Here is a 6,617-nt window from a genome sequence, read left to right on the forward strand (position 1 = left end):
ATATGACACCAACAAGGTCTTGAGCCGTCAGCGGATCTTTTGAGGAGGCGTCAGACACGGAGTGCCCTTCCGCTACAGTAGAGCCCGACCCAGAAGGTGGCACCGGTTTGCAGGTCGCTGTAGATTTGTCTCTTGCCTTGCTTTGTCTGGTGGACGATTTAGATGGTGGATCCATATATTTTTCCATGTGTAGATAAGGGGCAGTGAGGAACTCACTCCCAAGAGTAGGAAAGAATAGAATAGCACAAGAGGGTATGACACAAAACCACAATCTATGCACAGATCGGTTGGTGGGATGAGATACCCGAGCATATATACATGTACTGATATATCACAGAAGCAGTGAGCTTATCACAACAACAGCAGAGAAAAGGAAAATCTGAACACAAACCCCAGAAGAATAGTAAATAAAGAAGCCCAAATCCCGCCTCCCCACCTAACTAGTGCCCACCCTAACCCATGAACTAAGTGGCAAAAAAAAAAAAAAAAAAAAGGAAGCGGTCCGTGTACAGTCACGTTGATGTATGGCCCTGTGCTCTTGGCGCTTATCGTAGCTCTCCTTCACATGCGACGCACACCACTTCCAAATCGGGCCCAAGCCACTCAACCAAACCAGGACCAAAAAATAAACATAAAAAAATAGAAAAACCAAACCCAACCCCACCACCCAACCTAACTATAGCCCTCCCATAACCCCTATCTATCTAGATGTAAGGTGCAGCAACATACAGGTAGCGTAGAGTCCCGGTGTCAGGAGAGTAGTAGGAGACACAGATCCACTTAATGGTGCAGCACGTGGAGACCATCTGTACGTGGCAAAGTCCAAATCCCAAAACCCCACCACCCAACCTAACTAAAACCCACCCATATTCCCATCTAACTAATGCCAGGTTGTAACATAAATGAAAAATAAGGGGCAGCTAGATCAAACAAAAACGCAAAGTACTTGCCGGACAGCTGGGTAGGCCCACCTCACCGGTCCTCCAACGGCACCGAGGGTCTAGATGCAAGTGGGGATCCCGGTAATTGCTTGATGCAGCGATGAATCAGAGGTCAGTCAGGGGAAGTAGCCGCGTTCGAGTCGTCCGCCTAGTGGTTCCAGCAGCCACTGCCCGGTGTGTTGTCTGCTACGTAGAGAGCCGGGAAAGGTGATCGCCAACCAAGACCGCCACTCCAGCTCCGCGTTCCCACAGCAACGCCACCGACCGCACGGGGGCCCAACTGGACTCCCGCAACAGTACGGCAGAACGAAGAAGGTAGGTATTCGGCTTACGCCGGTTACAGCTGGTCAGAGTAGATGATGGACGGGTCTCGGTGGAAGAAGAATACCGTTGCCGGTAGAAAAAGTGGCAGAGCAGAGAAGTCTCCACTCCAGGCCAGCGGCTTCTATTGAGGCCTTGACTTCCAGGCCACACCACGTGGAGTGGGGAATGCAGCTCCAAAAACAGAAAAATTAACAAAATACCTGAGTCGTGTGCCCAGTAGATAAACCAATAGTGTGATGTAAGTGGCGTTCAAAAAACACCGTTGTAGAATGATGGATGGCGATGGATTTTCAAGCAAAGTGAGGAGCTCGATTAAAAAGCAGCCATCTCAAGGGCCCGCCTCCCGGAAGTCCAAAGGAGGGCCTGATTAAGAATTATGTGTGTTTTTGCTGTGACTATTATATACACTATATAAACAAAATAGTAAATTAATTACATTGTAAATTACCTGCTTGTACTGTTTAAATACCAGTGTGTTTTTAAAATGAGTTCATGATTTTACCCTCAAGCATCTGGTCTCAGCTGATGTTTCTTGAGGGGAAGGCGTCAGCAGCCAATATTCTGACATCAGATGATAATAAGCAAGAGGTTCAGTGGTCGGAGTAGTGGAGGAAGTTCACTTTAGTGGATTTACCCATTTGGGGTACCAAGATAATTTAAAGGGACCTCTCAGCTAAAATGCATATGATGGGTGGAGTGTCTTTTTAACTACATAGCATTTACCTGTGTATGTTTAGAATTTCCTTCCTGTTTCAGATATTCACACTGAATAGTATTTGTCTGTTGAATGTTGCACATTCAACTCTAATTTCCTCCAGGCTCAGTTGCTTACACACTGCACCCTCCCTTTCCTCCCCTCCCCTCACTCTTACTTCTGTATCACCAGTTCCATGCTACATTACCCATCTGTTACAGACACCACTTGTTGCTGCTCCAGTGCGCACTACTCCCTAAGCCTGCAGCAGTGAAATATACCGTCTATGACAAGTGAAACTCTTCTAACCATAACAAGTGATTAAAGATTCTTCATGGTGCATGGGTTACAGAAGCACACCCTCAATGTATATTTCTGCATGTATCTTTCCTTCAACATTTCCTTGTGGTTAATCAGGGTTTGCACTGACTTTAGTGATCTTCTAAAGTGATTAGTGATGGCAGAATAAGTGCAAGGTTGTGTCTACTGGAGATTTATGACAGCGGAAGGCAGCTTCAGAGTTCACTTTAGCAAAGTATACCACCATCTAATGGGTCAGGTAGCGGGAATTTCATGTCTTTGCATTACATTTTTTACCTAATGATGACTGCTTGACCATTTCCACACTACAAACTATCCTTCCACTTACAAAAAAATGTAATGCCAATTAACAAGAAAGGCAGTAAGGAGGAGACAGACAACTACAGGCCTGTGAACCTTACATCAGTAGTGGGGAAATTGATTGAAACTACATTATGTAAAAGAATAGGATTGTTGAGCATCTAAAGGTTCAAGCTCAAAAACAACATGTATTTACTTCAGAGGGAACATGCCAAACTAATCTTATTGATTTTTTTGATTGGTGACTAAAATAATAGATGCAGGTGGTGCAGTTGACATTGCGCATCTAGATTTTTAGTACGGCCCACATAGAAGATTTATCAATAAACTGCAATCTCTGAGTTCAGATCCCAATATTGTTGAATGGATTAGGCAGTGGTTAAGTGACAGACAACAAAGGGTTGTAGTCAACGGAGTATATTTGGAGCTAGGTCTTGTTATCAGTAGGGTAGCTCAGGGATCTGTACTTCGACCCATTCTCTTTAATATTTTTATTAGTGATATTGCAGATGGCCTTGATGGATGTTTTTTTTGCTGATGACATCAGGGTTGATGTTCCTGGATGGATAAGTCAAATGGCAAATAATTTAAGTAAACTGGAAAATGGTCAGAGCTGTGGCAACTGATGTTTACCATGGAAACATGCAAGATAATGCACCTAACGCAAAAAAACCCAAGGGCAGAGTATAAAATATTTGATACAATCCTAACCTCAAAATCTGAAGAAAGGTATTTAGGGGCTATTATTTCAGAGATTTAAAAGTAGATAAACAATGTAATAGAGCAGCAGGAAATGCTAGCAGAATGCTTAGTTGTATAGGGAGAGGTATTAGCAGTAGAAAGAGGGAAGGGCTTATTCCTTGAGACCGATAAGACCTCATTTGGAGTATAGTGTACAGTACTGTAGACCATATCTCCAGAAGGATATAGTTACTTTTGAGAAAGTGTCTTTAACGCTCCTAAAATGTGAATGTAAACATCACCAGAATTGAACAATCAACACTTATAAAGATTACTATACTACCGTATTTGCTCGACCCTGATTATAAGACGACCCCCCAAAGTCTGAGTATTAATTAATGAAAAAAAGAAAAAGCCTGAATATAAGACGACCATATAGGAAAAATCTTTTGCCTGTAAATGTTAATTCATGTAAACTATGTAAACAATTGTTTGTTAATAAAAGCTATGATTGAGAAAAATATGTTGTTTTTATTTCCTTTTTTTCAACCTGCCCCCCCAGTTATGCACATCTGCCCCCAGGCTTGCCACTCTGCCCCAGAAATGCCTTATACCCTCTAAATGCCATTGTGCCCCATGATACGCCTTTTAACCCTCTATATGCCACTGTGCCCCATGATATGCCTTTTGACCCCCTAAATGCCAGAGTGGCATATAGGGGGTTAAAAGGCATATTATGGGGCAGAGTGGCATATAGGGAGGTATAAGGCATTTCAGGAGGCAGAGTGGCGCATAGAGGGTTAAAAGGCATTTCTGAAGGCAGAGTGGCATTAAGGGGGTTAAAAGGCATTTCACAGAGCACTCTGCCTCCAGAAATGCCTTATGCCCCCCCCCATTTAACACTCCCTCCCTCTCCCTCCTCCAATCTTACCTGTGCTTCTGAGTCCCTGGTGCTTAGTCTGGGCAGCATGTAGAGCGCTACGTGCGTGAGCGGAAGTTATCTACGTGAATCGCGTAGAGCTCTACACACTGCCCGGACTAAGCACCGGGGACTCAGAAGCACCGGAAAGTTGGGGGGGGGGCATAACACAGACAGAAGATCCAGGTCTTCATGCTGAGTTAGTCTCATAGTCAGACCAGAGGTCTGATTATAAGACGACCCCGATTATGAGACGAGGGGTATTTTTCAGAGCATTTGCTCTGGAAAAAACCTCGTCTTATAATCGGGCAAATACGGTATATTTTTGTATTTATTTTTCTGTTTTTTTGGGGGAGGGGGGCATCACATATTTGGAATATTGAAAAATCAAAAAACATATTACTGAAAGGTTGTATATGATATCACTAAAGCGCACAATATCACTTTCTCTTTTTATGTGATAACCGGCCTTTAGGATGAGGTTAGTCTGTACAGATTCAATACAAAACACAATGTATGTCTGTGGAGCAGGTGTTTGGGGCAAAGAAAGAGGTGTTGCATTTATACTATATGAAAGGTAATTCAGAACTGAAGACTTGAATTTATTTCGGTTCATCTTCATAACTAACACCCATGATTTTTTTTTTTAGATTTTCATTGAATGTTAAAGTATAATCATTAAGCTTTATGTACAGTATATATGTACTATTTAGATTTAATTGTATATTTTGAGTTTGATTATGAATTTCTATTAAAACTGCACTGTTTTCTACATTTCTTTGTGCCTATGTTACCTCTAGGGATAGGGAACATCCAGTCATACTTAATTTACATTACTGTCACTACGATGGGTTTTAAGCTCCATTTCCTTTCTAGGTTTTTGTTTCTAGGCATGGCACTTCAGACACAATTGACCCACTGTGTTACCTTCTCTTTTAGTGAAGACACAATTGACCCACTGTGTTACCTTCTCTTTTAGTGGAGACACAATTGACCCACTATGTTACCTTCTCTTTTAGTGAAGACACAATTGACCCACTGTGTTACCCTCTCTTTTAGTCAAGCCTTGACCTTCATCAACCATTCCTGATATGCCTCTACACACTTGTCAGTAAGCACGTGTCACTGCTCACACAGCAATGATGTCATGGTCTATATAAAGGATGTGTTACAATATTTTCAATAACATGCCAGAATGAATCCAGAGGAATTTCATTTAAAATATGCTAAAATAATCAAAATCCTCCTCAAGTGATTACACAGAATAATTGCTACCTGATGTTGGAAGTATATGTTTCATATTCCAAATCCACTTTTGTTAGTCGCACCCTCTGTTGTGTGTCTGAGTTTAAGACAAATGTAATTCAGCGTAACTCTGCATATTAAAACACAAAGAGTGCTAAGAAGGCATTGATGAACTATTGACACACACAGCCACATGAAGCTGTAGCTCCTGGGGACAAAGGGTTGAATAGTGTAAACCAGCATGTTGAAATACATGAAGCAATAGAGGTAATACAGTCACCAGCGGCTAGGAGAATCTTCATGAATCAGGCATAGCCTCTGTGCCCTCTACATCACCACCAGAGCTAAAGTGACCAACAAGAATAACAGGTTAATAAAATGTTAAGCTATCTGGATACCCGTTTCAACCTTGGACATATGTACCAAACATCCTTTCAAGGTACCTGCGATTGAGGCTAAGCACTGAATTAAAAATATGAAATATGTGGTTATAACCTGGGGGAACACAAAAGAGGCAAAGGGAAGGGAAACGGCTACTTATTTAAACATAGGGAACTTACAGCATTTGTACATGGCACCAAAGATTGAGTGAAGGAGACATGAGCCCACTTAATTCAATTGTACCGTTCAAAACGCTACTAGAAAACTCATCTACTATACCTGATGGCCAAACAGCATGACTGAGGGATTATGCTCTGTCTGTCCTTTAGCTATGTAATCTATTCCAATATTATGACTGAGTAATTATTCAATTATGGCAATAACGCATGTTTTCTATGCCTATTCCTACATCTTATAATTATGAAGGTTCAGTTATGTGATTCTTAGAAAGTATAACATCCACATATTTAGTTGCCGGGGAAGAAAATCCTAGACAGTTTCTATGGTAACAACAAAATTGCCTGTAAGTGAGCAACAATATCAATGGAGTTCTCAAATAAAACGTTTTATGAAAGAAAAAGAGAACTATCGGCAGCGAGAAAGTCGGTAGGCGAACCAAGGTCTAGGCGGGCGGCAATCAATAGGCAGGTTCAGAGAGCAATCAGAGGTCAGGTTCAGGCAGCAATCGATAGACAGGGTCAGAGAACCATCCGTGGTCAGGTCCAGGCTGCAATCAATAGGCAGGGTCAGACAATCTGTGGTCAGGTAGATAAATAGGCAAAAGGGTCACAGAAGGGATAGTACCGCCCCT

Source organism: Spea bombifrons, chromosome 2, assembly GCF_027358695.1.
Source record: "Spea bombifrons isolate aSpeBom1 chromosome 2, aSpeBom1.2.pri, whole genome shotgun sequence".
Lineage (NCBI taxonomy): Eukaryota > Metazoa > Chordata > Amphibia > Anura > Pelobatidae > Spea > Spea bombifrons.